The sequence below is a fragment of the Portunus trituberculatus genome, chromosome 18 (genome assembly GCF_017591435.1).
Source record: "Portunus trituberculatus isolate SZX2019 chromosome 18, ASM1759143v1, whole genome shotgun sequence".
NCBI classification, from domain to species: domain Eukaryota; kingdom Metazoa; phylum Arthropoda; class Malacostraca; order Decapoda; family Portunidae; genus Portunus; species Portunus trituberculatus.
In genome coordinates this window covers 24,631,450-24,638,485 of record NC_059272.1, presented here as the reverse complement: position 1 = coordinate 24,638,485, position 7,036 = coordinate 24,631,450, and the positions used below count along the sequence as shown (strand labels likewise).

Here is a 7,036-nt window from a genome sequence, read left to right as displayed (position 1 = left end):
ACCATCCTCTCCGTCTTGTTTGCCTTAAAGTATTATCAAAAACCATCTCCTTAAGACTTTAGGCACAGTAGTACTTCAATTTGAGATAAGACGTGTTTTGACGAAGTTTTGTGGTAGGGCAAGTTTTTGGTTAGTGTTAGAAAAGTTTATTTATTTGTTTCTTATTTTTCTTTAGCCTTGATCTTACTGGCAGTATACTAACGTAACCAAATCTAACTAAACTCAACTTAAACCTAGCTGAACCAAACCTGATTGACAACTGAATATTTGATATGAAATGGGGTGAGTATGTTCTTCTGCTGGCATGACGGATGGAATTTGAAATCTCAAAGATAAGGGGTTGAAAATACTCAAAATAAAAGGCTTTATCATATGAGAGAGATCAAAATTGTCGTTGTGTCACTGCCAAGAAAAATGATAAATAAAGAAAAAAATACTTGTTATTATTGTTGCAGTTATCATTTAGTCTACCTCTTCTCTATTTCCTTCAGTCTTTCAGTCATCATATTCACATCCTTTCATTCAGATCTTCTGCGTTTTCTCTGCTCCCCAGCCTCCCTTCATAACTATATAGTCTACTTAGTTGGCTTAAAGAGAGTGGTAGTAGTGGTGATGGTGGTGGTGATGTTAATTATGGTAAAGTTGTAAGGTCTAGCTAATGATGCAATGACAACGATGATAATGATGATAGATGATGATGATGATGACGATGGGAGGGGGATGGGGAACAAATAAGCAAATAATGATGATAATAATAATAATAACAACAATGACAGTAATGACAATGAACAGAGTGAATCAGATCAAATACATCGCAATGATAATCCCAATAATGACGACTGTAGTGGTGACGGAGAACATTCGGTAGCAGTGAGACCCAGGCACACAATAACAACCATAATAACAAGGACGATAACAATGATAAGGGGAATGAACGAGACAGGCAGTCACGAACACAGGCAGGAAAGCAGGTGAAACAGGCAAGCAGGCAGATAGACAGGAAGACAGGCAAGTTAAGCAGGCAAACAAGATCATAAAACAGACAGGCAGGTGGGTAAAAGACAAACAGGCCAGCTGGTGAAACAGGCAAGCAGGCAGATAGACAGGAAGACAGGCAGGGTAAACATGTAAGAAAGATAAAAAAAAACAGACAGGCAGGTGGGTAGGAAGACAGGCAGGAAAGCAGATGAAATAGGCAAGCAGACAGGCAGGTTAAACAACTAAGCAAGATCAGACAAACATACAGACAGACAGGCAGGTAGATCAGAGAGACAATGCAGGCAGGCAGGCAGGCAGGTTAAGCCAAAAAGGAATGATGATGAGAGTCGCCTGTGCAGTCACTCAATAATCTGCAGGAGCGGGTCTTACTGTGACGCTTCCCTAACTCAGTGCGTGATAATGGCTGACGGCACTCTTTTGTGTCACCTCCACCTGGATAAACAGTGCCGCGCAACACGGGTACTCGATTAGAAATAAAAATAGGTAGATAAAACAAAAGGTGTTAAAAGGGCAGGTGTTTTTTTAATAGTGAGTGTACGTGGATTGTGAAATGGCTGAACCTCACACACACACACACACACACACACACACACACACACACACACACACACACACCGAAAGAGACAGACTGAATACATAGTGTGAATTGCCAGGGAAAAAAAAATATACAATAAACAGCATATTTTCAAACCGTCTACTGAAAATGAATAGATAAATAAATAGAGCAGAAAAAAAATTCAATTGCATAGTTTTAATCACCGAGATAAATCCACATACATATGCGTTACCATCCAGAGTTTCCAGTAAGTACACAACACTGTGCGCGTTTTCAATTAGTATGTGCAATTAACATACATCGTCCTCACGCCATTAAAAGTATCACTGCTTTGTTTTGATTCGTGAGAGAGAGAGAGAGAGAGAGAGAGAGAGAGAGAGAGAGAGAGAAACCTTTCAGTAGAGAGAAATTTTTGTGAAATATGTGAGCACCGGAGGAGGAGGATGACGAGGATGGCGAAGAGGAGGAGGAAAAGAAGGAGGTGGAAGAGGAGGAAGAGGACGGGAAGAAAAGAGAAGAATAAAAAAAAGAAAAGAAGGGAAACGATGAGGAAGGAAAGAGGATGAGAGTGAGGAGAAGAAGAAGGAGGAGGAGGAGGAATAGCCCATGCACTAGATCGCTTTAAAAGTCATTCAAGATATGTGCCTCAAGAGAGAGAGAGAGAGAGAGAGAAACTAGCCTACCGAGAGACGTGAATTAATGCTTGTATTGTAAAAAAAAAATAGATAAATGCCTAGAAGCAACTGACCCTGCAATTCTTAGAAATCTTCTTTACAAAAAAGCGTCCAATCCACATGTCCCTAAAACACCCTTAAAGTCACTTTCACCAACAAAACACTTTTCATACTTCAGATATCTTCGACGTTATATCCTCAGAACATATCTTAAAATATATCTGAATATCTTCTTTCCTTTTTTTCAACTTGTCAACTTAAGAATGGGACCAAGCAAACACCCTTTAAATCCTTCGCGTTTCCTTTAAAGCATTTCTCTAATACCCAAGATACATTACTTAATCCACTGACTGCTTCTTAGTACACCTTTCCCCAACTCAAGACCATTCTGAAATATCTTCACTTGTTCTATTGCCACATGAAATCTATGAACTAGAGAGAAGTAAAATGTATCTTTTTTTCCACCCATAACTTTCTTGTAGATGTTTATAGAAACTTCACACTTTGTTTCCCGTGCTGCTAATTGTTTTGTGTCGCAGTGAAAGCGTTAAATTTCTTAAATAGACTCAGATTAAGCCTTCAGATACTTAAACCTTGAAAACTAAAATACCTATCGACTCCTTCCCTTACGCTCTTCACTTTAAAACCCTCGTCAGTCTTAAAATAACCTTGCTGTAAATCATTCATCGAACCTCAGGCCCTCTTGAAGAATTACCCTTAATCAAAGTTCAGTCTTTACCCTTAGATAATACTCTCAATTAAACAACACCTTAAAATTGTTTTCTTATCAATAAATATTCCCTTATGTTCTTTCCTGGGTTAGCTCTCTCTCTCTCTCTCTCTCTCTCTCTCTCTCTCTCTCTCTCTCTCTCTCTCTCTCTCTCTCTCTCTCTCTCTCTCTCTCTCTCTCTCTCTCTCTCTCTCTCTCTCTCTCTCTCTCTCTTCCCCTCCCGACCCCCTCCTTCCTTTTTTTCTCCCCTCCCCTACTTTCCCTCCCTTCCCCCTCCCTTAATACCTGCGCTGTTAGTGTAATGTTCGCCTCGAGCATAAAAGGAGGAACAAAAAACAGAAACTCCCTCCCCGAAAATTCATAGAGAGGTCACGGCAAAAACTGAGCTTCATTCTCTTTTTTACTTTCTAGTCTTTTCCCTTTTTTTATTTTTGTCTCACAGTCAACATGAGATATTCGATTCGGGGATGAAAATATGAGAGAGAGAGAGAGAGAGAGAGAGAGAGAGAGAGAGAGAGAGAGAGAGAGAGAGAGAGAGAGAGAGAGAGAATAAGAGATTGATTCAAATAAGAAATAAATTAATTGAATAGACCAGCAATGATGTAAATATAAACACTTTTGTACCTGAGAGAGAGAGAGAGAGAGAGAGAGAGAGAGAGAGAGAGAGAGAGAGAGAGAGAGAGAGAGAGAGAGAGAGAGAGAGAGAGAGAGAGAGCTTACCTGTTGAATGTAAGACGAGCAGGTGCGTGTGCTAGGGGGGGGCGTGGGGGGCGTCGCTCTTGGTGGTGGTGGTGGTGGTGGTGCAAGATTCGTTTATAATTCAGATTTTTCTTGACTGTTATTGATGGTAGTGGTGGTGGTGGTGGTAGTGGTGGTGGTGGTGGTGGTAATGGTAGTGATGTTTATTCGTCGTTAATTCGTATGCGTTGATTGATGTATCTCCTCTTCACTTTCCTAGTCGCTATTTTTTTCTCTCTCTCTCTCTCTCTCTCTCTCTCTCTCTCTCTCTCTCTCTCTCTCTCTCTCTCTCTCTGTCTTTCTTTCCTTTGATATCTTGTGCTCTCTCTCTCTCTCTCTCTCTCTCTCTTCCTTTTTCCGTCTTTATCTTTATCTGCTCTTCTCTTCTCTTCTTGTCTCTTCTTGTCGTTGTTTCAATAGAAGTTGTGACCTAATCTGACCTGACGTATCTTGACCTGACCCGTCCTTCTGTGTTGTACTGTTATGCCTTGTCAAGCTATGATTCCAATCCAGTCAGTCAGTCAATCAATCAGTTCAGATCAGTCAGTTAGGCAAGCATCCATATCTTTGTACTAGCCCAAACTTTACCCGTGCGTCTGTTTATCCTTCTGAGCGTCAGGCGTTGTGTCAGATCCAGGAGCACAAGAGGGGAGCAGGCGGCGAGGTGGCAAGGTGAGCGGCCCGTGCGTGACCTGCCTCTGTGCCGGGCTGGTGAGCGGGACGGCGACGCAGGAGGTGCGGACCGCTGCCCAGGACGCTATCGCAGGGGCGTCCCAAAGCATACTGAGGTGAGCTTCCCTTCCCCGAGGACTCCCGCCACCCCTGCTTTCCCAGCCTGCCTCCTCCCTCCCCACACCTCAATGAAAACGAGTGCTCGCTCACTGGCCTCACTCACCTATACCTGCGCCACGCTCTCTGCTGGGTGGTTGTCATGTCCATACGTGCGTAGAAGCCATCGAGTCTGTTTGTCTGTATGTCTGTCCGTCTCTCTGTCTGTCTGTCTGTTTGTGTGTTTATCCGTATGGTATAAGAGAAAAGGGAACTAAAAGAAAAATTAAGTAAAAAAGATGAAGTATTTAAGGTCGTTGATGTTATCTTTTCGTAAATTTTTTTTTTAAGTAGGAAACCAAAAAAAATTATGATATAATCTCTCTCTCTCTCTCTCTCTCTCTCTCTCTCTCTCTCTCTCTCTCTCTCTCTCTCTCTCTCTCTCTCTCTCTCTCTCTCTCTCTCTCTCTCTCTCTCTCATTTCTCCATCTGCACGTCTTCTTTTCTCTCCCTCCACCTCTTCGGATATTAAGTTGGCCAAGCGTCTTTATTTGCACTTTATTCCTGAGTTTGATTTTCACTTGAGAGCATTGGCAGTATTGATCCTCCTCTCCCAGGGCGGACGAGGCGCGGGCGAGGTGCGGCGGCATAGGAAGGGCTGTGTACCCGTATTTATGCATTGTCCGTGTTGGTGCGTCAGGCAGACACAGCAGACACACCAGAGGGGAAGGTAGGGAAAAGGGTAGAGGTGGAGGTGTGGGAGCTGGAAAGGGAGGGATGAAGAAATAGGAGGGAGTATGAATGGGAAGTCAGACATTTAGGAAAGGATAGGAAAGGTAATAGAAGGCAGAGCAGTAGAAGATAGGAAAGAGGAGATGAGGAAAGAGGAGAAATTACGCGCAGGGAATGACGTTAGGGAAAAATGGCAGAAAAAGAGGGAGGCAGAGGGAAGTTGGAAAAGGTAGACAAAGAAGAAGAGGAAGAGATAAGAGGAGAGAAGATGAATAGGAACAAGGAGGTACATAAGAAACAGAAGATAGAGGAGGAGAGAGGAGAGGAAGGGAAAGAGAAATTCGAAACAGTGAGAGATGCAAGAGAGAGAGAGAGAGAGAGAGAGAGAGAGAGAGAGAGAGAGAGAGAGAGAGAGAGAGAGAGAGAGAGAGAGAGAGAGAGAGAGAGAGAGAGAGAGAGAGAGAGAATCAAAACAAGAGGATTAATGGAGAGAGAAGAGTAGAGGAAAGAGGAAAGGAGAGGGGAGAGACGAAATGATGAAAGACTGGGAACACACATATATTTAAACTATAGTAGCTAAAAACACACACAAATACAGAATAATTGCCCTAGCACATTTAATTTCTGAGAACTTGTCGAATTTACTGGATATTTAAACGCCGCTAACCAGTTAATTGATGAAGATCTGGTTGAATTAATAGACAAGAGATTCTGAAATGCTGCAGACCTGAGGAATTTACACATTTAATTACTATAAAAGGAATTCAGGAGCGCAGGACATTTAATTATAAAACACGCGATGGAAATAATACGGGGAGACATTGAAATAATTAGCCATTAAAATAAAGCTGGAGGAAATTTACTGACTGGTGGAACAACGAGATGAAATAGCAATGATAATTAATTTCCCAATGTAACTGTAAAAGAATTAGTATGGTGAATGGATTAACTACTGGAATTACTAAGAATTTATGAGTTGGAATTGGAACTGCAAAGAATTTAGTATTGAGAATTAATCAAACGTAGAAATCGTAATGAAATCAGTAAAGGGAATTAATCGATCACTGGAATCGCAACAAGTTTAATGGTGGGAATGAATTATCTACTGGAGTCGGAAGTAATTTAGTAATGGGAATCAATAAACCACTGGAATCACAAAAGAAATTATTAGTTGGAATGAATAATTAACCACTGTAATCGCAATGAAATTAGTACTGAGAATCAATGCCCACCGGAAACCCGATAAAATTAATACTGATAAACATAAATATTCAGAAACAGAAATAGTTATAAAGAAAGCAGACTTTGACTTTCTTTCTCCGGAGCGTTAAAAGTTGAGGCTCTGACGGTTTGCTCTCTCAAGACTATTGCCAAAGACCGCAGCGATGACTAGCCGGGTTACCGAGAGTGTTTCTCCTGATAATAACGTAGAAGTTTTGTTGATTCATCACTAGAACCACAAAAAAAAAAAGAGAGAAAGAAAGAAAACACCCTTAATGTCTCGATCCTCCTTCAACTAGAGTATTTTGAAAGTAGTAAAGATGCGATTCAGCAAAAGTGCCTCAGAATATGATTTTACGAAGCGAGGGAACAGTACACGGAGTCGATTGGAGAACATACCACCACCACCACCACTTACCACCACCGCCAATCTCCAATGGCCTCGATACTTATTGCTGTGTACCACGAACATAAGTACCACGGACACTAATATGCATGGAGATCGTATCAGTCACCAACGTTCGTGTCCGTACCTGCACAGTCTAAATGTCCGTGAAATCATAGGTAAATCGTCAAACCAAGGGCTCTGTTTACCTGGGCTTTTTTGATGTGTGTGTG

The 7,036-nt window shown here is 41.7% G+C and overlaps 1 protein-coding gene across 3 annotated transcripts in view; it reads right to left on the bottom strand.

Moving 5' to 3' along the window:
• LOC123505788 overlaps positions 1-4,516 on the bottom strand; it is a 144,457-nt gene extending 139,941 nt beyond the window's left edge. The window contains exon 1 of one of the 3 annotated variants that reach the window (XM_045257478.1): positions 3,680-4,516. The gene's annotated coding sequence lies outside the window, so the exon portion shown is untranslated. The remainder of the gene's footprint in view (positions 1-3,679) is intronic. The other 2 variants (XM_045257479.1, XM_045257480.1) reach the window with 2 other exon arrangements.
• Between the last annotated feature and the right edge of the window lie 2,520 nt (positions 4,517-7,036).